A 23,916-nucleotide genomic window follows, 5' to 3' on the forward strand; every position below is an offset into this window, starting at 1 on the left:
GCCGGCCACTTCAAGGGGGCGGCCAGCTTGTGGTCTTGGGGTGGCCGGCCCCTCCCTTGGCCCCTCATTATATAGGTGGATCCCCAAGAGTTGGTGTCCAAGTCTTCGAATAAGACCCGAACCAAAAACCTTCCAAAGGGAGGGAAACCTAGCCAAGCTAGGACTCCCACCAAAGGTGGGAGTTCCACCTCCCATATGGGGGGGTGGCCGGCCCCCTAAGGGGGAGTCCACTTGGGACTCCTCCCCCACTAGGGTTGGCCGGCCATGGAGGTGGAGTCCCATGTGGACTCCACCTTTCTTGGTGGTTTCTTCCGGACTTTTCTAGAACCTTCTAGAACCTTCCATAGAACCTTCCGCGACATTTTAATTCACATAAAATGACATCCTATATATGAATCTTATTCTCCGGACCATTCCGGAACTCCTCGTGATGTCCGGGATCTCATCCGGACTCCGAACAAATATTCGAACTCCATTCCATATTCAAGTACTACCATTTCAACATCCAACTTTAAGTGTGTCACCCTACGGTTCGTGAACTATGCGGACATGGTTGAGTACTCACTCCGACCAATAACCAATAGTGGGATCTGGAGATCCATAATGGCTCCCACATATTCAACGATGACTTTAGTGATCGAATGAACCATTCACATACAATACCAATTCCCTTTGTCTCGCGATATTTTACTTGTCCGAGGTTTGATCTTCGGTATCACACTATACCTTGTTCAACCTCGTCTCCCGACAAGTACTCTTTACTCGTACCGTGGTATGTGGTCTCTTATGAACTTATTCATATGCTTGCAAGACATTAGACGACATTCCACCGAGAGGGCCCAGAGTATATCTATCCGTCATCGGGATGGACAAATCCCACCGTTGATCCATATGCCTCAACTCATACTTTCCGGATACTTAATCCCACCTTTATAACCACCCATTTACGCAGTGGCGTTTGGTGTAATCAAAGTACCTTTCCGGTATAAGTGATTTACATGATCTCATGGTCATAAGGACTAGGTAACTATGTATTGAAAGCTTATAGCAAATAACTTAATGAAGAGATCTTATGCTACGCTTAATTGGGTGTATCCATTACATCATTCATACAATGATATAACCTTGTTATTAATAACATCCAATGTTCATGATTATGAAACTAATCATCCATTAATCAACAAGCTAGTTAAGAGGCATACTAGGGACTCTTTGTTGTTTACATATCACACATGTATCAATGTTTCGGTTAATACAATTATAGCATGGTATATAAACATTTATCATAAACATAAGATATATAATAACCACTTTTATTATTGCCTCTTGGGCATATCTCCAACAAGTCTCCCACTTGCACTAGAGTCAATAATCTAGATTACATTGTAAGGAACCTAACACCCATGGCATTCTGGTGTTGGTCATGCTTTGCCCTAGGGAGAGCTTTAGTCAACGGATCTGCTACATTCGGATCAGTGTGTACTTTGCAAATCTTTACTTCTCCATCTTCGATGTACTCGCGAATCGAGTGGTAACGCAGCTTGATATGCTTCAGCCTCTTGTGTGACCTTGGTTCTTGTGCATTGGCGATGGCACCCATGTTGTCACAAGTATATGACTAATGGGTCCAATGCACTAGGAACCACACCGAGCTCTACAATGAACCTCTTCATCCATACCGCTTCTGATGAAGCCTCTGAAGCCGCTATGTACTCCGATTCTGTTGAAGACTTCGCCACCGTGCACTGCTTCGAGCTTGCCCAGCTTACCGCAGCACCATTCAATATAAACACGTACCCGGACCGTGACTTAGAGTCATCGGGATCGTTGTTCCAACTTGCATCGGTGTAACTTGTTACAACGAGCTCTTGGTCACCTCCATAACAAAGAAACATATCCTTAGTTCTTTTCAAGTACTTCGAGATATTCTTGACCGATGTCCAAGTGTTCCATTCCTGGATCACTTTGATATCTCGCTAGTCAAACTAACGAGCATGCGCTATATCCGGTCTTGTACATAGCATGGCATACATAATAGAGCCTACCGCCGAAGCATAGGGGATCTGATTCATCCTTTCTCTTTCTTCTCGCCGTAGCCGGTCCTTGAGTCTTACTCAAGACCTTGCCCGGTAACATAGGTAAAAACCCTTTCTTACTTTCGTCCATTCTAAACTTCTTTAGAATCTTGTCCAGTGTATGTACTCGTGATAGCCCTATTAGGCGTCTTGATCTATCTCTATAAATCTTGATGCCTAATATATATGATGCTTCACCAAGGTCTTTCATTGAAAAACTGTTATTCAAATAACCTTTTACATTGCTTAATAGTTCTATATCATTCCCAATCAATAATATGTCATCTACATATAATATCAGGAATGCTACAGAGCTCCCACTCACTTTCTTGTAAATACAGGCCTCTCCATGACACTGTATAAACCCGAAGTCTTTGATCATCTTATCAAAGCGTCGGTTCCAACTTCTTGATGCTTGCTTCAGTCCATAGATTGAACGCTGAAGTTTGCATACTTTGTCAGCATTTTTAGGATAGACAAAACCTTTGGGTTGTACCATATACAACTCTTCCTCAATGTCTCCATTAAGGAACGCCGTTTTGACATCCATCTGCCAAATCTCATAATCGAAAAATGCAGCTATTGCTAACAAAATCCTCACAGATTTTAGCTTCGCTACGGGTGAGAAAGTCTCATCGTAGTCAACTCCTTGAATTTGTCGGAAACCCTTTGCGACAAGTCGAGCTTTATAGACAAGAATATTACCATCAGCATCTGTTTTTCTTTTGAAGATCCATTTATTCTCGACAGCCTTTCGGCTATCAAGTAAGTCTACCAAAGTCCATACTTTGTTATCATACATGGATCCCATTTCGGATTTCATGGCTTCTTGCCATTTGTTGGAATCTGGGCTCATCATCGCTTCTTCATATGTCACAGGGTCCTCATCATTGTTATCCACAATCATGACATTTAGACAAGGATCATACCAATCAGGAGTGGCACGTTCCCTTGTCGATCTGCGAGGTTCGTAGTTTCCTCGTTCGAAGTTTCATGATCATTATCATTAGCTTCCTCTCGTTGCCGGTGTAGACGGTACATGTACAACTTCCGGCATCGCGCTACTCTGATCAACGAGTATAGATTCATTAATCTCATCGAGTTCTACTTTTCTTCCAAGTCACTTCTTTAGTGAGAAATTCTTTCTCAAGAAAGGTTCCGTTCTTAGCAACAAAGATTTTGCCTTCGGATCCGTGATAGAAAGTGTACCCTATAGTTTCCTTAGGGTATCCTATGAAGACGCATTTCTCCGCTTTGGGTTCTAGCTTGTCCGGTTGTAACTTTTTTACATAGGCTTCGCAACCCCAAACTTTAAGGAACGACAACTTAGGTTTCTTATTAAACCATAATTCATACGGTGTCGTTTCTACGGATTTTGATGGTGCTCTATTTAAAGTGAATGCGGCTGTCTCTAATGCATAACTCCAAAATGATAACGGCAAATCAGTAAGAGACATCATAGAACGAACCATATCTAAGAGAGTTCGATTACGACGTTCGGACACACCGTTTCGTTGTGGTGTTCCCGGCGGTGTCAATTGTGAAAGTATTCCGCATTTATTTAAATGCATGCCAAACTCATAACTCAGATATTCACCTCCACGATCGGATCGTAGAAATTTGATCTTCTTGTTACGTTGATTTTCTACTTCACTTTGGAATTCCTTAAACTTCTCGAAAGTTTCGGATTTATGTTTCATGAAATAGATATACCCATATCTACTCGCATCATCCGTGAAGGTTAGAACATAACGATAACCACCGCGTGATGCTACGCTCATTGGTCCGCACACATCGGTATGTATGATTTCCAATAATTCATTAGCTCGCTCCATCATACCGTAAAATGGAGTCTTAGTCATTTTTCCCATCGGACATGCTTCGCATCTATCAAGTGACTCAAAGTCAAGTGATTCAAGTAATCCATTAGTATGGAGTTTCTTCATGCGTTTCACTCCAATATGACCAAGACGACGAGTGCCACATATAAGTAGAATTATCATTCAATTTAATTCGCTTAGCATCAATGTTATGTATATGCGTATCACTACTATCGAGATCTAATAGAAATAAGCCATTCTTTTCAGTGTGCTCGACCATAAAAGATATTATTCATAAAAATAGAACAACCATTATTCTCAGACTTGAATGAATAACCGTCTTGCATTAAACAAGATCCGGATATAATGTTCATGCTCAACGCAGGTACATAATAACAATTATTTAGGCTTAAAACTAATCCCGAAGGTAGATGTAGAGGAAGTGTGCCGATCGCGATCACATTGACCTTGGATCCGTTTCCAACGCGCATCGTCACTTCATCTTTCAGCAGTTGTCGTTTATTCTTTAGTTCCTGTTTCGAGTTACAAATATGAGCAACCGAACCAGTATCAAATACCCAGGTACTAGAACGAGAACCAGTGAAATGAACATCTATAACATGTATATCAGATATACCTTCTTTCTTCTTCTTGACAAGGCCGCTCTTCAGATCTGCCAAATACTTGGAGCAATTACGCTTCCAGTGTCCCTTCTCCTTGCAGTAATAGCACTCAGCATCAGGCTTAGGGCCGTTCTTAGGTTTCATAGGAGGCGTGGCAGCTTTCTTGCCACCCTTCTTGAATTTTCCCTTAGACTTGCCCTCGTTTCTTGAAACCGGTGGTCTTGTTGACCATCAACACTTGGTGCTCTTTCTTGATCTCAATCTCAGCAGCTTTTAGCATGCCAAAGAGTTCAGGTAACTCCTTGTTCATGTTCTCGCATATTGTAGTTCATCACAAAGTTCTTGTAACTTGGTGGCGGTGATTGAAGGACACGATTAATCCCCGATCCGTTAGGAATCACTATTCCCAAGTCATCGAGTTTCTTCGCATGCCCGGTCATGGCGAGCATGTGCTCACTAATGGAGCTGCCTTCTTCCATCATACAGATCGAAGAAATGTTTCGATGCTTCATAGCATTCCACGGCCGCATGAGTCTCAAAAATAGCTTTCAGCTCATTCATCAACTCATGAGGATCGTGGTGCTCAAAACGTTTTTGAAGATCGGATTCCGGATCGCACGAGATGGCACACCGAACTTGAGAGTACCGAGTTTTCCGAGTCTCGTAAACAGCTTTTACTTCATCGGTTTCAGTTTCGCAGGAGGGTCACCTAGCGGTGCATCAAGCACATATTGCAGATTTCCGCCGCAGAGGAAGATCCTCACATGACGGAACCGGTCGGTGAAGTTGCTACCGTTGCTCTTAAGCTTTTCTTTTCTAGGAACCGGTTAAAATTGATTGGGGACGCCATCTCTACAACATATATTTGCAATAGTTTAGACTAAGTTTATGACAAAATGAGTTCAAATTTTAATTCAACATAATTAAAAATCTAGGTGAACTCCCACTCAAAACAATATCCCTCGCATTGTCTTAGTGATCACACGAACCAAATCTACCGCACCTAAACCCGATCATCACGAGAAAAGGTGTGATTTCAATGGCGAACACTCAAAGTGTTCATCATATCAATCATATGATTCATGCTCTACCTTTCGGTATCATGTGTTCCGAGACCATGTCCGTACATGCTAGGCTCGTCAAGGCCACCTTAGTATCCGCATGTGCAAAACTGTCTTGCACCCGTTGTATGTACTTATTGAATCTATCACACCCGATCATCACGAGATGCTTCGAAACGACAAGACTTGATAACGGTGCTACTAAGGATGAACACTTTATTATCTTGAGATTTTAGTGAGGGATCATCTTATAATGCTACCGTCGCGATCTAAGCAAAATAAGATGCATAAAAGGATTAACATCACATGCAGTTCATATGTGATATGATATGGCCCTTTTGTCTTTGCGCCTTTGATCTTCATCTCCAAAGCACGGACATGATCTCCATCATCTTCGGGCATGATCTCCATCATCGTCGGCGTAGCGTCAAGGTCAATGGCGCCGTCTCCATGATTGTCCTCCATGTAGCTACTATTACAACTACTTTGAAATACTACTCAACATGAAGTATAAAGACAACCATAAGGCTCCTGCCGGTTGCCACAATACAATAATGATCATCTCATACATATTCATCATCACATTATGGCCATATCACATCACCAAACCCCGCAAAAACAAGTTAGACGCTCTCTAATTTGGTTTGCATATTTTACGTGGTTTAGGGTTTTCGATATAGATCTAATCTACCTACGAACATGAACCACAACGTTGATACTAATGTTGTCAATAGAAGAGTAAATTGAATCTTTACTATAGTAGGAGAGACAGACACCCGCAAAGCCTCTTATGCAATACAAGTTGCATGTCGAACGAGGAACAAGTCTCATGAACGCGGTCATGTAAAGTTAGTCCGAGCCGCTTCATCCCACTATGCCATAAAGATGCAAAGTACTCAACTAAAGATAACAAGAGCATCAACGCCCACAAAACCATTGTGTTCTACTCGTGCAACCATCTATGCATAGACCTGGCTCTGATACCACTGTATGATAACGTTGCATAGAAAACAAAAAATTTCCTACCGCGAACACGCAATCCAAGCCAAGATGCAATCTAGAAGACGGTAGCAACGAGGGGGTATCGAGTCTCACCCTTGAAGAGATTCCAAAGCCTACAAGATGAGGCTCTTGTTGCTGCGGTAGACGTTCACTTGCCGCTTGCAAAAGCGCGTAGAAGATCTTGATCACGATCGGTTCCGGCGCCACGAACGGGCAGCACCTCCGTACTCGGTCACACGTTCGGTTGTTGATGAAGACGACGTCCACCTCCCGTTCCAGCGGGCAGCGGAAGTAGTAGCTCCTCTTGAATCCGACAGCACGACGGCGTGGTGTCGGTGGTGGTGGAGAACTCTGGCGGAGCTTCGCTAAAGCTACGCGGAAGATATGGAGGAGAGGGTGATACGTCTCCAACGTATCGATAATTTCTTATGTTCCATGACACATTATTGATGTTATCTACATGTTTTATGCACACTTTATGTCATATTCGTGCATTTTCTGGAACTAACCTATTAACAAGATGCCGAAAGGCCAGCTTGTCGTTTTCTGCTGTTTTTGGTTCCGGAAAGGCTGTTCGGGCAATATTCTCGGAATTGGACGAAATCAACGCCAAACCTCCTATTTTTCCCGAAGGCTCCGGAACACCGAAGAAGAGTCGGAGAGGGGCCGGGGGCCACCACACCACATGGCGGCGCGGGCCGGACCCCGGCCGCGCCGGCCTAGGGTGTGGCGCCCCGTGTGCCCCCCTGCGCCGCCTCTTCGCCTATAAAAGCCCTTTCGACCTAAAAATGCAGTACCAATTGACGAAACTCCAGAAAGACTCCAGGGGCGCCGCCACCATCGCGAAACTCCAATTCGGGGGACAGAACTCTGTTTCGGCACCCTGCCGGGACGGGGAATTGCCCCCGGAGCCACCTCCATCGCCGTCTTCACCGCCATCTTCACCGCCATCGCTGCCTCCATGATGAGGAGGGAGTAATCCACCCCCGAGGCTGAGGGCTCCGCTGTAGCTATGTGGTTCATCTCTCTCCCATGTACCTCAATACAATGATCTCATGAGCTGCTTTACATGATTGAGATTCATATGAGTTTTGTATCACTACTATCTATGTGCTACTCTAGCAAAGTTATTAAAGTAGTTCTATTCCTCCCGCACGTGTGTAAAGGTGACAGTGTGTGCACCGTGTTAGTACTTGGTTTATGCTATGATCATGATCTCTTGTAGATTGCGAAGTTAACTATTGCTATGATAATATTGATGTGATCTATTCCTCCTACATATGCATGAAGGTGACGAGTGTGCATGCTATGTTAGTACTTGGTTTAGTCCTTTGATCTATCTTACACTATAAGGTTACTTAAACATGAGCATTATTGTGGAGCTTGTTAACTCCGGCATTGAGGGTTCGTGTAATCCTACGCAATGTGTTCATCATCCAACAAAAGTGTAGAGTATGCATTTATCTATTCCGTTATGTGATCAATGTTGAGAGTGTCCACTAGTGAAAGTGTAATCCCTAGGCCTTGTTCCTAAATATCGCTATCGCTGCTTGTTTACTCGTTTTACTAGCGTTACTACTCGCTGCAATACTACCACCATCAACTACACGCCAGCAAGCTATTTTCTGGCACCGTTGCTACTGCTCATACTTATTCATACCACCTGTATTTCACTATCTCTTCGCCGAACTAGTGCACCTATTAGGTGTGTTGGGGACACAAGGGACTTCTTGCTTTGTGGTTGCAGGGTTGCATGAGAGGGATATCTTTGACCTCTTCCTCCCTGAGTTCGATAAACCTTGGGTGATCCACTTAAGGGAAAACTTGCTGCTGTTCTACAAACCTCTGCTCTTGGAGGCCCAACACTGTCTACAGGAAAGGAGGGGGAACGTAGACATCAAGCTATTTTCTGGCGCCGTTGCCGGGGAGGAAAGGTAAAAGGTACTCACACTCCGGACCTCGGCTACCAAGCTATTTTCCGGCGCCTTGTAAGTACTCGAAGCTATTTCCTTTAGATCCTGCAATTGCAACTTTTTGTTTCTTGTTTACACTAGTTAGGCATAATGGAAAACAACAAAAAAATTAGTGAGCTTTTTAATCTTTTTCCTGATTTAGAATTGTTTGATGCGGAAATTAAAAAACCTATGGAACCTTATTTGCATGTTAGTAGCGATGTTATTAGTATGAATGCAATTACTGCTAATGCTATGGAGAAGTCTAAGCTTGGGGAAGCTAGTTTTTGTGATCTTTTTAACTTCCCATCTTTAGGGGAGAAAATTTGTTCTGATAATGCTTTATCTTCCATATACGATAACTCTAATGATGCTCCTGATATTTTGAATCCACCTGCTGAAAGTATTCCGTATAAAATACCTATGAAAATTATTGAACGTGTTATGGATAACCACTATAAAGGGGATGGAACTGTCCATCCTAGAGATCATTTACTGTTTTTGCACGAATTATGCGGGTTATTCAAGTGTGCAGGTATCTCTATGGATGAAGTGAGGAAGAAGCTATTCTCTCGTTTCGCTGTCTGGTAAAGCGGCGCATTGGTATAAATTGTTGGAGAATAGGCATTCTCTTGGTTGGGAGGAAATTGCATCTCTCTTTTATTCTAAATTTTATCCTCCTCATGAAGTGCATATTGATAGGAATTATATTTATAACTTTTATCCTCGTGATGGAGAGAGTATTTCTCAAGCGTGGGGGAGATTGAAGTCACTAATGCTCAAATGTCCCATTCATGAGCTCCCCCGTAATGTTATTGTTAATAATTTTTATGCGAGGCTTTCAGGACAACACAAGGACTATCTGGACGCGTGTTCGGAGGGATCTTTCACAAGCAAGGAGGTTGAAGCTAGGTGGGATCTTCTTGATCGGATTGAGGACAACGCTGAAGGATGGGAGAACGACAAAGGTAAAGAGTCAGGTATAAATTATGATTATGAATGCATTGAAGCTTTTATGGATACCAATAAATTTCGAAATATGAGTGCTACTTATGGTCTTGACTCTCAAGTTGCTGCAAATCTTTATAAAGCCTTTGCTTCTCATTTTGAATTGCCTAAAAAGAATTTTGATAAGTATCATGAACCTTTTAAAGAGGCTTGCATGAAGAATGAAATTGTTGTTAATTATTGCAATAAGCATGCTCAAACTCCTAAGAATGCTATTTCCTATAAGCATGTTAATTTTTGTGGAATACATAGACCTTGTGGAATTAATCAAATCAAAGATGAATATTGTATCCATCATGCTAATGAAAAAACTAGAAAGTGGTTTAGGGCTTTAGATGATCTTGGTAAAAAGTTTGTGCCCTCTATCCTTTTATTTGTGAAGTTTGCCATGAAGTGGGTCATTTTAATTTTCAATGCTCCTCCAATGATAATTTGAACCCAATGAGTGCTGCAAATTTGTATTGTGATGATGAAATTACTCCTAATCAGCATGATGAACTTACTTTATTTTTGGGGTGTGAAGAACTGTCGAGAAAAATCTCTTTGTTACATATGAGTGATCTTGATATTGATGATGTCTTGCATGGGTGTTTTTCTTATTGCATTGATAATAGCCATACAAATACTTACATACAAAATATTTTAGAAAATGACACCTTGCCAAAATATGATAGGACCGCTGTGTGTTTTCAACTAATTAATGAAAAGGAGGGATCCTCCCAAGTTTCTTCTATTGTTTCTGAAAGTAAATCAGGTTATGCGGACAAGCTACCCTTCAAGCCTCTCCCTCCTGAAGAAGGGAACGAGGAAAAGGAGAAGGAGAAGAAGAAGAAGGGAACGAAGAAGAAGAAGAAGAATAAGGGGAATAAAAAGAAAGAGGTAACAACGATATCCCCGCGTATATGAGATAACGATAGGTAACCGTAAGTATGTTGCTCCTGATGATTATTGTGATAATGAATCTGAATACGATGATCTTCCTATGCCCTCTACATACATTAGCAATCATGATTTGAATGAGCACACTACTTTTGATATTGCAAATCTCTGGGAAATTAATTCTGAAAATGATGATGATAATGATTGCCATAGTGTCAGTGCTATCCATGCTTCCTCCCATAATGATATAGAAAGATCTAAGCTTGGGGAAGAGGTGTTTGCAAATCATTTAGCTACTGGTCATTATGTTCTTGATACATCTCCTTCTAATAACAATAATGGTGTGGACACAGATAAACCGATTGTGAAAGATAACTATTCTATTTCTTATGATGACACTGTGCCTCCGATCTCCGATGATCATTACAAAGAATGCTATGATATAGGTTCTAACTATCCTTATGAAACTTGTCATAGTCATGATTGGGTTACCAAAAACAATTCCCTTAATATGCAACTTGTTTACCATGTTCAAATTCTTGATAATAATCCTGCTCCAATTACTATTAATGAAAAGAACTCTCCTTATGCCAAAATTAATGATACTTCTATGCATATGAACCATGATAAGAATGTTTTAAGTGATGGGTATATTGTGGATTTCATCAATGATGCTATTGAAAGTTATTATGAGAGAGGGAAATATGGTTATATGCATCTTAATAATATTAAGTTTCCCCTCTTTATGTTGAGAATCTTGAAGTTACTCGTGTTTTATCCTCTTATGCTTGTCACTTTGTTCTTCATGAATTCATTTGTGTACAAGATTCCTCTGCATAGGAAGCATGTTAGGCTTAAATGTGTTTTGAATTTGCCTCTTGATGCTCTCTTTTGCTTCAAATACTATTTCTTGCGAGTGCATCATTAAAACTGCTGAGCCCATCTTAATGGCTATAAAGAAAAGAACTTCTTGGGAGATAACCCATGTGCTATTTTGCTACAGTACTTTGTTTTATATTTGTGTTTTGGAAGTTGTTTACTACTGTAGCAACCTCTCCTTATCTTAGTTTAGTGTTTTGTTGTGCCAAGTTAAGCCGTTGATAGAAAAGTAAGTACTAGATTTGGATTACTGCGCAGTTCCAGATTTCTTTGCTGTCACGAATCTGGGTCCACCTCCCTGTAGGTAGCTCAGAAAATTATGCCAATTTACGTGCATAATCCTCAGATATGTACGCAACTTTCATTCAATTTGAGCATTTTCATTTGAGCAAGTCTGGTGCCATTTTAAAATTCGTCAATACGAACTGTTCTGTTTTGACAGATTCTGCCTTTTATTTCGCATTGCCTCTTTTGCTATGTTGGATGAATTTCTTTGATCCACTAATGTCCAGTAGCATTATGCAATGTCCAGAAGTGTTAAGAATGATTGTGTCACCTCTGAACATGTTAATTTTTATTGTGCACTAACCCTCTAATGAGTTGTTTCGAGTTTGGTGTGAAGGAAGTTTTCAAGGGTCAAGAGAGGGGGATGATATACTACGATCAAGGAGAGTGAAAGCTCTAAGCTTGGGGATGCCCCGGTGGTTCACCCCTGCATATATCAAGAAGACTCAAGCGTCTAAGCTTGGGGATTCCCAAGGCATCCCCTTCTTCATCGACAAAATTATCAGGTTCCTCCCCTGAAACTATATTTTTATTCCGTCACATCTTATGTATTTTACTTGGAGCGTCTGTTTGTTTGCTTTTGTTTTTGTTTGTGTTTGAATAAATTGGATTACATCATGCTTGTGTGGGAGAGAGACACGCTCCGCTGGTTCGTATGAACACATGTGTTCTTAGCTCATAATATTCATGGCGAAGTTTCTTCTTCGTTAAATTGTTATATGGTTGGAATTGGAAAATGCTACATGTAGTAATTGCTATAATGTCTTGGGTAATGTGATACTTGGCAATTGTTGTGCTCATGTTTAAGCTCTTGCATCATATACTTTGCACCTATTAGTGAAGAATACATAGAGCATGCTAAAATTTGGTTTGCATAATTGGTCTCTCTAAGGTCTAGATAATTTCTAGTAAGGTGTTTGAACAACAAGGAAGACGATGTATAGTCTTATAATGCTTGTAATATGTCTTTTATGTGAGTTTTGCTGTACTAGTTCATACTTGTGCTTGCTTCAAACAACCTTGCTAGCCTAAACCTTGTATCGAGAGGGAATACTTCTCATGCATCCAAATCCTTGAGCCAAACAACACTATGCCATTTGTGTCCACCATACCTACCTACTACATGGTATTTCCTGCCATTCCAAAGTAAATTGCTTGAGTGCTACCTTTAAACAATTCAAAATTTATCACCTCTGATTTGTGTCAATGTTTTATAGCTCATGAGGAAGTATGTGGTGTTTATCTTTCAATCTTGTTGGGCAACTTTCACCAATGGACTAGTGGCTTCATCCGCTTATCCAATAATTTTGCAAAAAGAGCTGGCAATGGGATTTCCAGTCCCAAATTAATTAACAAAAATAGACACTCCTCCATGGTATGTGATTGTTGGACGGCACCCGAAGGATTCGGTTAGCCATGGCTTGTGTAAGCAAAGGTTGGGAGGAGTGTCATCATAATAAAACTAAAATAAAAAGGCACTCCTTCATGGTATGAGATTGTTGGCAGGCACCCGAGGATTCGGTTAGCCATGGTTTGTGAAAGAAAGGTTGGAAGGAGTGCCATCCAAAAATAAAATGGGAGCCGCTCTTTGAAGGTTTGTCTGGCAAGGGGGTTAGAGTACCCGCTACCATTCGTTGACAACAACATACACCTCTCAAAACTTTATTTTTATGCTCTCTTTATGTTTTCAAAATAAAAGCTCTAGCACAAATATAGCAATCGATGCTTTCCTCTTTGAAGGACCATTCTTTTACTTTTATTGTTGAGTCAGTTCACCTATCTCTCTCTACCTCAAGAAGCAAACATTTGTGTGAACTGTGCATTGATTCCTATATACTTGCTTATTGCACTTGTTATATTACTCTATGTTGACAATATCCATGAGATATACATGTTACAAGTTGAAAGCAACCGCTGAAACTTAATCTTCCTTTGTGTTGCTTCAATACCTTTACTTTGAATTATTGCTTTATGAGTTAACTCTTATGCAAGACTTATTGATGCTTGTCTTGAAAGTGCTATTCATGAAAAGTCTTTGCTATATGATTCACTTGTTTACTCATGACATATACATTGTTTTGATCGCTGCATTCACTACATATGCTTTACAAATAGTATGATCAAGGTTATGATGGCATGTCACTCCAGAAATTATCTTTGTTATCGTTTTACTCGCTCGGGACGAGCGGAACTAAGCTTAGGGATGCTGATACGTCTCCAACGTATCGATAATTTCTTATGTTCCATGACACATTATTGATGTTATCTACATGTTTTATGCACACTTTATGTCATATTCGTGCATTTTCTGGAACTAACCTATTAACAAGATGCCGAAAGGCCAGTTGCTGTTTTCTGCTGTTTTTGGTTCCAGAAAGGCTGTTCGGGCAATATTCTCGGAATTGGACGAAATCAACGCCAAACCTCCTATTTTTCCCGGAAGGCTCCGAACACCGAAGAAGAGTCGGAGAGGGGCCGGGGGCCACCACACCACATGGCGGCGCGGGCCGGACCCCGGCCGCGCCGGCCTAGGGTGTGGCGCCCCAGTGTGCCCCCTGCGCCGCCTCTTCGCCTATAAAAGCCCTTTCGACCTAAAAATGCAGTACCAATTGACGAAACTCCGAGAAAGACTCCGGGGCGCCGCCACCATCGCGAAACTCCAATTCGGGGACAGAACTCTGTTTCGGCACCCTGCCGGGACGGGGAATTGCCCCCGGAGCCACCTCCATCGCCGTCTTCACCGCCATCTTCACCGCCATCGCTGCCTCCATGATGAGGAGGGAGTAATCCACCCCCGAGGCTGAGGGCTCCGCTGTAGCTATGTGGTTCATCTCTCTCCCATGTACCTCAATACAATGATCTCATGAGCTGCTTTACATGATTGAGATTCATATGAGTTTTGTATCACTACTATCTATGTGCTACTCTAGCAAAGTTATTAAAGTAGTTCTATTCCTCCCGCACGTGTGTAAAGGTGACGAGTGTGTGCACCGTGTTAGTACTTGGTTTATGCTATGATCATGATCTCTTGTAGATTGCGAAGTTAACTATTGCTATGATAATATTGATGTGATCTATTCCTCCTACATATGCATGAAGGTGACAAGTGTGCATGCTATGTTAGTACTTGGTTTAGTCCTTTGATCTATCTTACACTATAAGGTTACTTAAACATGAGCATTATTGTGGAGCTTGTTAACTCCGGCATTGAGGGTTCGTGTAATCCTACGCAATGTGTTCATCATCCAACAAAAGTGTAGAGTATGCATTTATCTATTCTCGTTATGTGATCAATGTTGAGAGTGTCCACTAGTGAAAGTGTAATCCCTAGGCCTTGTTCCTAAATATCGCTATCGCTGCTTGTTTACTTGTTTCTATCGCGTTACTACTCGCTCGCAATACTACCACCATCAACTACACGCCGACAAGCTATTTTCTGGCACCGTTGCTACTGCTCATACTTATTCATACCACCTGTATTTCACTATCTCTTCGCCGAACTAGTGCACCTATTAGGTGTGTTGGGGACACAAGGGACTTCTTGCTTTGTGGTTGCAGGGTTGCATGAGAGGGATATCTTTGACCTCTTCCTCCCTGAGTTCGATAAACCTTGGGTGATCCACTTAAGGGAAAACTTGCCGCTGTTCTACAAACCTCTGCTCTTGGAGGCCCAACACTGTCTACAGGAAAGGAGGGGGAACGTAGACATCAGAGGGGGCGGCTAGGGTTTGGGAGGGGGTGGCCAGCCACTTCAAGGGGGGCGGCCAGCTTGTGGTCTTGGGGTGGCCGGCCCCCTCCCTTGGCCCCTCATTATATAGGTGTATCCCCAAGAGTTGGTGTCCAAGTCTTCGAATAAGACCCGAACCAAAAACCTTCCAAAGGGAGGGGAAACCTAGCCAAGCTAGGACTCCCACCAAAGGTGGGAGTTCCACCTCCCATATGGGGGGGGCCGGCCCCCTAAGGGGAGTCCACTTGGGACTCCTCCCCCACTAGGGTTGGCCGGCCATGGAGGTGGAGTCCCATGTGGACTCCACCTTTCTTGGTGGTTTCTTCCGGACTTTTCTAGAACCTTCTAGAACCTTCCATAGAACCTTCCGCGACATTTTAATTCACATAAAATGACATCCTATATATGAATCTTATTCTCCGGACCATTCCGGAACTCCTCGTGATGTCCGGGATCTCATCCGGGACTCCGAACAAATATTCGAACTCCATTCCATATTCAAGTACTACCATTTCAACATCCAACTTTAAGTGTGTCACCCTACGGTTCGTGAACTATGCGGACATGGTTGAGTACTCACTCCGACCAATAACCAATAGTGGGATCTGGAGATCCATAATGGCTCCCACATATTCAACGATGACTTTAGTGATCGAATGAACCATTCACATACAATACCAATTCCCTTTGTCTCGCGATATTTTACTTGTCCGAGGTTTGATCTTCGGTATCACACTATACCTTGTTCAACCTCGTCTCCGACAAGTACTCTTTACTCGTACCGTGGTATGTGGTCTCTTATGAACTTATTCATATGCTTGCAAGACATTAGACGACATTCCACCGAGAGGGCCCAGAGTATATCTATCCGTCATCGGGATGGACAAATCCCACTCGTTGATCCATATGCCTCAACTCATACTTTCCGGATACTTAATCCCACCTTTATAACCACCCATTTACGCAGAGTGGCGTTTGGTGTAATCAAAGTACCTTTCCGGTATAAGTGATTTACATGATCTCATGGTCATAAGGACTAGGTAACTATGTATTGAAAGCTTATAGCAAATAACTTAATGACGAGATCTTATGCTACGCTTAATTGGGTGTATCCATTACATCATTCATACAATGATATAACCTTGTTATTAATAACATCCAATGTTCATGATTATGAAACTAATCATCCATTAATCAACAAGCTAGTTAAGAGGCATACTAGGGACTCTTTGTTGTTTACATATCACACATGTATCAATGTTTCGGTTAATACAATTATAGCATGGTATATAAACATTTATCATAAACATAAGATATATAATAACCACTTTTATTATTGCCTCTTGGGCATATCTCCAACATAACCTTGTCCCCGTTGATTTTGTTGTCTTGGATATTGAATGCAATGCATCTTGCCCCATTATATTGGGAAGACCTTTTCTTCGAACCGTTGGTGCTACTATTGATATGAAGGAAGGTAATATTAAATATCAATTTCCTCTCAAGAAAGGTATGGAACACTTCCCTAGAAAGAGAATGAAGGTACCTTATGATTCTATTATTAGAACAAATTATGATGTTGATGCTTCATCTCTCGATGTTACTTGAGATACACTTTCGCGCCTAGGCTGAAAGGCGTTAAAGAAAAGCGCTTATGGGAGACAACCCATGTTTTTATTACAGTATTTTTGTTTTATATTTGTGTCTTGGAAGTTGTTTACTACTGTAGCAACCTCTCCTTATCTTAGTTTTATGTTTTGTTGTGCCAAGTAAAGTCTTTGATAGAAAAGTAAGTACTAGATTTGGATTACTGCGCAGTTCCAGATTTCTTTGCTGTCACGAATCTGGGTCTATCTCCCTGTAGGTAGCTCAGAAAATTAAGCCAATTTACGAGCATGATCCTCAGATATGTACGCAACTTTCATTCAATTTGAGCATTTTTGTTTGAGCAAGTCTGGTGGCCTAATAAAATCCATCTTTACGGACTGTTCTGTTTTGACAGATTCTGTCTTTTATTTCGCATTGCCTCTTTTGCTGTGTTGGATGAATTTCTTTGATCCATTAATGTCCAGTAGCTTTATGCAATGTCCAGAAGTGTTAAGAATGACTTTGTCACCTCTGAACATGTGAATTTTTATTATGCACTAACTCTCTAATGAGTTGTTTCGAGTTTGGTGTGGAGGAAGTTTTCAAGGATCAAGAGAGGAGTATGATGCAATATGATCAAGGAGAGTGAAAGCTCTAAGCTTGGGGATGCCCCGGTGGTTCACCCCTGCATATTCTAAGAAGACTCAAGCGTCTAAGCTTGGGGATGCCCAAGGCATCCCCTTCTTCATCGACAACATTATCGGGTTCCTCCCCCGAAACTATATTTTTATTTCGTCACATCTTATGCACTTTGCTTGGAGCGTCGGTTTGTTTTTGTTTTTGTTTTGTTTGAATAAAATGGATCCTAGCATTCACTTTGTGGGAGAGAGACACGCTCCGCTGTAGCATATGGACAAGTATGTCCTTAGGCTCTACTCATAGTATTCATGGCGAAGTTTCATCTTCGTTAAATTGTTATATGGTTGGAATTGGAAAATGCTACATGTAGTAACTCTAAAATGTCTTGGATAATTTGATACTTGGCAATTGTTGTGCTCATGTTTAAGCTCTTGCATCATATACTTTGCACCCATTAATGAAGAAATACTTAGAGCTTGCTAATTTGATTTGCATATTTGGTTTCTCTAGAGTCTAGATAACATCTAGTATTGAGTTTTGAACAACAAGGAAGACGGTATGGAGTCTTATAATGTTTACCATATGTCTTTTATGTGAGTTTTGCTGTACCGTTCATCCTTGTGTTTGTTTCAAATAACCTTGCTAGCCTAAACCTTGTATCGAGAGGGAATACTTCTCATGCATCCAAAATACTTGAGCCAACCACTATGCCATTTGTGTCCACCATACCTACCTACTACATGGTATTTATCCGCCATTCCAAAGTAAATTGCTTGAGTGCTACCTTTAAAATTCCATCATTCACCTTTGCAATATATAGCTCATGGGACAAATAGCTTAAAAACTAGTGTGGTATTGAATATGTACTTATGCACTTTATCTCTTATTAAGTTGCTTGTTGTGCGATAACCATGTTTCTGGGGACGCCATCAACTATTCTTTGTTGGATATCATGTGAGTTGCTATGCATGTCCGTCTTGTCCGAAGCAAGAGAGATCTACCACCTTCATGGTTGGAGCATGCATATTGTTAGAGAAGAACTTTGGGCCGCTAACTAAAGCCATGATTCATGGTGGAAGTTTCAGTTTGGACATATATCCTCAATCTCATATGAGAATAATAATTTTTGCCACATGCTTATGCATTAAAGAGGAGTCCATTATCTCGTTGTCCATGTTGTCCCGGTACGGATGTCTAAGTTGAGAATAATCAAAAGCGAGAAATCCAAAATGCGAGCTTTCTCCTTAGACCTTTGTACAGGGCGGCATGGAGGTACCCCATTGTGACACTTGGTCAAAACATGTGCATTGCAAAGATCCGGTAGTCCAAGTTAATTAGGACAAGGTGCGGGCACTATTAGTATACTATGCATGAGACTTGCAACTTGTAAGATATAATGTACATAACTCATATGCTTTATTACTACCGTTGACAAAATTGTTTCATGTTTTCAAAATAAAAGCTCTAGCACAAATATAGCAATCGATGCTTTCCTCTTTGAAGGACCATTCTTTTTACTTTTATGTTGAGTCGGTTCACCTATCTCTCTCCACCTCGAGAAGCAAACACTTGTGATTAACCGTGCATTGATTCCTACATACTTGCATATTGTACTTGTTATATTACTCTATGTTGACAATTATCCATGAGATATACATGTTACAAGTTGAAAGCAACCGCTGAAACTTAATCTTCCTTTGTGTTGCTTCAATACCTTTACTTTGATTTATTGCTTTATGAGTTAACTCTTATGCAAGACTTATTAATACTTGTCTTGAAGTACTATTCATGAAAAGTCTTTGCTTTATGATTCACTTGTTTACTCATGTCATTACCATTGTTTTGATCGCTGCATCCACTACATATGTTTACAAATAGTATGATCAAGGTTATGATGGCATATCACTTCAAAAATTATCTTTGTTATCGTTTTACCTGCTCGGGACGAGCAGAACTAAGCTTGGGGATGCTTGATACGTCTCCGACGTATCGATAATTTCTTATGTTTTATGCCATATTATTGATGATACCTACATGTTTTATGCACACTTTATGTCATATTCGTGCATTTTCTGGAACTAACCTATTAAAAAGATGCCGAAGTGCCGGTTCTCGTTTTCTGCTGTTTTTGGTTTCGAAATCCTAGTAACGAAATATTCTCGGAATTGGACGAAACGAAGACCCGGGGGCCTATTTTTCCACGGAGCTTCCAGAAGACCGAAGAACATACGAAGTGGGGCCACGAGGTGGCGACACCACATGGCGGCGCGGCCAAGGGGGGCCCGCGCCGCCCTATGGTGTGGGCCCCTCGTCAGGCCCCCGACTCTGCCCTTCCGCCTACTTAAAGCCTCCGTCGCGAAACCCGTGAGGCGAAAAACCACGATACGGAAAAACTTACTGAGACGCCGCCGCCGCCGATCCCATCTCGGGGGATTCTAGAGATCTCCTCCGGCACCCTGCCGGAGAGGGGATTCATCTCCCGGAGGACTCTACACCGCCATGGTCGCCTCCGGAGTGATGAGTGAGTAGTTCACCCCTGGACTATGGGTCCATAGCAGTAGCTAGATGGTTGTCTTCTCCTCATTGTGCTTCATTGTTGGATCTTGTGAGCTGCCTAACATGATCAAGATCATCTATCTGTAATACTCTATGTTGTGTTTGTCGGGATCCGATGGATAGATAATACCATGTCATGTTAATTATCAAGTTATTACATATGTGTTGTTTATGATCTTGCATGCTCTCCGTTACTAGTAGAGGCTCTGGCCAAGTTTTTGCTTTTAACTCCAAGAGGGAGTATTTATGCTCGATAGTGGGTTCATGCCTGCATTGACACCTGGGACAGTGACAAAAAGTTCTAAGGTTGTGTTGTGCTGTTGCCACTAGGGATAAAACATTGGCGCTATGTCCGAGGATGTAGTTGTTGATTACATTACGCACCATACTTAATGCAATTGTCTGTTGTTAGCAACTTAATACTGGAGGGGGTTCGGACGATAACCTGAAAGGTGGACTTTTTAGGCATAGATGCGGTTGGATGGCGGTCTATGTACTTTGTCGTAATGCCCAATTAAATCTCACTATACTTATCATGTCATGTATGTGCATTGTTATGCCCTCTCTATTTGTCAATTGCCCGACTGTAATTTGTTCACCCAACATGCTTTTATCTTATGGGAGAGACACCTCTAGTGAACTGTGGACCCCGGTCCATTCTTTTAATACTTGAAATACAAATCTGTCTGCAATACTTGTTTTACTATTTTCTCTCGCAAACAATCATCTTCCACACAATACGGTTAATCCTTTGTTACAGCAAGCCGGTGAGATTGACAACCTCACTGTTTCATTGGGGCAAAGTACTTTGGTTGTGTTGTGCGGGTTCCACGTTGGCGCCGGAATCTCCGGTGTTGCGCCGCACTACATCCCGCCGCCATCAACCTTCAACGTGCTTCTTGACTCCTACTGGTTCGATTAAACCTTGGTTTCTTACTGAGGGAAACTTGCCGCTGTGCGCATCACACCTTCCTCTTGGGGTTCCCAACGGACGTGTCAACTACACGCATCAAGCTTACCATGCTATTACATGCTACATCCCATCATAGAGAAATCAAAAGAACAAGAACTTGACGATCACCATGATGAGAACGATGATGATGCAATCTTTCACCCTACTCTTTCGTACTAAAGGCATTACTAGAAGAGGCATTGGCTCGTGAGGCATTAGTTGGTGAGGCATTCGGTGTTGAGGCATTGACTGATGAGCCATAGCCTAGATAGGCATAGCCTGGTCTGCCAAGAAGTTCTAGTACTCCTTCCGTGCCTCCTCATAGTATCGTACCTTATTTAGTTGTTGTTGGAGAAATCATTGACTTCATCTTGGCAGATCCTCCATGAATTATAGATTTCTCGATGCCTCCCTTTGAACACAACATACCACTAGCATGCCACAAGATGAACTAGTGAGGAACATGATCACAAGCATCAATGAAAGTCATAAGAAAGCATGACCATTTCACACTCGATCTTAAACTAAGAGGAGCATGCATGATCATCACCAAAAGTAGACCACAAGTTTATCCTACCACTACACCTATGGTGTGAACCTACCACCACAACAAAAGTGCATGACATCTTAATTCCACAAGGTCACTACCACATGTGGTGTTAGTATATACCACCTCGTGAAGAGGAGACATTTCATCGTCTACTGTGCATCCTTCATCACCCTCTCCCACATCATTGCGGTTCTTTGACTTCATCATATTTGTGGCGGCACCGGCACATCATCTACCTTGGTCTTAGGGGAATGGGCTATTGAATTAGGCACTTGCGATGGGATCTGTGAGTCCCAAACGCGGATCATGGATTGGCTAAAGTCGTCACAAAATGAGTCCTACAATCACCACGCACCACATCAATGTAACAACTATACCTGGCCATCATTCGGGTCGGGCCTAAGAAAACCTGGTGTAGAAAACCCTAGCCTAGGCCCGGTCATCAGCCTAAACTTTAGGCCCAAGCCGGTCCACCATAGGAAAAACTCATTGGTCCTTGGGACGCGGGCAAGACATCTTCTCTACTTCGCACATATGTGAGACCTAGGCCCAGCCCGGCCCGACGGTATGCCTAAAAATCAGGCCCATGCTCACCTCGCATGCATGGTCAGTTTGGCCCAAGCCCTGGATTTTCGGGATGGGTCGGGCTGCCCATGCCCAGGTGTAATAGCCCATGTTTGCTAATAAAGTAATGTTGCTAGTTGTTCATGTGCATGCATGCATTTGCATTTAATTTGAGAAATTTTGCACTAAAAAGTGTTGAAACAATGCTGCCAATGTTGTTGTTTGCTCTATTTAAAATTTTGTGCAAAACACCCTTTAAAATTTGGCTCAAAACACCCTAAAAATGCCAAATTCTCCCATGTTTTTATTATTCCTAAGAAAATTCTAAAATTCAGGGGTCTTCTGCAAAACCCCCTTTCTTCTTCCTCTCTACTACTGGAAGCAGCTCGGTGGAGCTCCCCTGGCCGCTCGATGGCGTCGGCCCCCGGGATTGCTCCCACCGCCCCCTGGCCGGCTATAAAAGCTCGCCGCCGTCGGAGAAAAACCCCAGCATGCCACCTCCCTCCCTCTCCCTCTTTCTCTCTGGCCACGGGAGCAAACCCTAGCCCCCGACCGCTCACCGTCGCCGCCGCTCCTCTCCTCCCCGCGCTCGGCTGACACCACCAAAAGCTCCACCGTGACGCCCTCGACCCCCTCCACCAAGCAGCGCCCGCCGAGGAGCCCTCAGTCGCGCCAATCAGACGGAGCCCGAGCCACTGGCCACCGCCTCTCGCAGGCGATTCCGACCTCCCCCGCGCTCGCCGTCGTCACCAACAGCTCCACGGTGAGCCGGCGCTCCTGCTCGTACCCGCATCTCACCCTAGGTCGCCGCGTAGCGCTCCGGTGACGTGAGCCTGCCTGCGCCGCCATCGGACATGGATGCCGGCGTGTCTTCGACGACCATTGGAGGGTGGCGCCGCCCTCTTCTGGTTCGCGGGGGCGCCGCCCTCTTCTGGTTCGCGGGGACGCCGCGCGTCGACGCGCCCCTCCGCGCAGGCCCTGGCACCCTCTGACATCGAGGCCGTGCTCGACCTGGCTGGCAAGGCCATGTGGCGTCATAATGATGTCAGCGGCTTTTTTCTTTTTCTGTTTTTATTATTTATCATTTTCAGAAAATTGTATAATTCATATCTTTTTCATATTAATTCAGAAAAAGATGTATAATATACCAAAATGTTCAGAAAAACATTCTCTACAAGTTTAGGCGTAATTCATACATCCTTGCAACATTTAAAACTGCAAATTAGCGGAAACCTAATAAACCCCTCTCTTATGTCGAGGTCCGATGCCGGAACCCCTTTAATCCGATGTTGCACCTAGGGTTACCCAATTCCACTATATGACATGTCATTCATATTGTTAGTCCATTATAGAATATATCGAGGAGTTCATACTTAGCTAATGAAATTCTAGGTAGTGCTCTAATTAAAGAACAAAATCTTGCCCAAGATTTAGGCAATTTCTCCTCATTTATTTGCACAAAGTCAAAGATTTTCTGCAAAGCAGCTTGTTGAGCACTAGAAGGGAAATATTTCTGAAAGAAAGCATTAACCAAATCAATAGAACTATCAATAGATCCAGGAGACAAATTATCATACCAAATTTTAGCTGCACCTTTCAAAGAGAAAGGAATTTTTTTAGTGACAAAGTAAGTGCTTTTTCTTAATATCATCAGAAAATAAATTACTCAAAGTAGAAAGTTCATTCATATATTTCATAGCACTTTCATTTTCAGTACCACAAAAAGGTTCTTTCTCAACAATAGATATATAAGATAA

At 42.3% G+C, this 23,916-nt stretch overlaps 1 pseudogene; it reads right to left on the reverse strand.

Annotated features, from left to right (window-relative positions):
• Positions 1–4,479: 4,479 nt before the first annotated feature.
• On the reverse strand, positions 4,480–23,008 carry LOC124664795 (annotated as a pseudogene).
• Positions 23,009–23,916: the final 908 nt, after the last annotated feature.

Source organism: Lolium rigidum, chromosome 6 (genome assembly GCF_022539505.1).
Source record: "Lolium rigidum isolate FL_2022 chromosome 6, APGP_CSIRO_Lrig_0.1, whole genome shotgun sequence".
NCBI classification, from domain to species: domain Eukaryota; kingdom Viridiplantae; phylum Streptophyta; class Magnoliopsida; order Poales; family Poaceae; genus Lolium; species Lolium rigidum.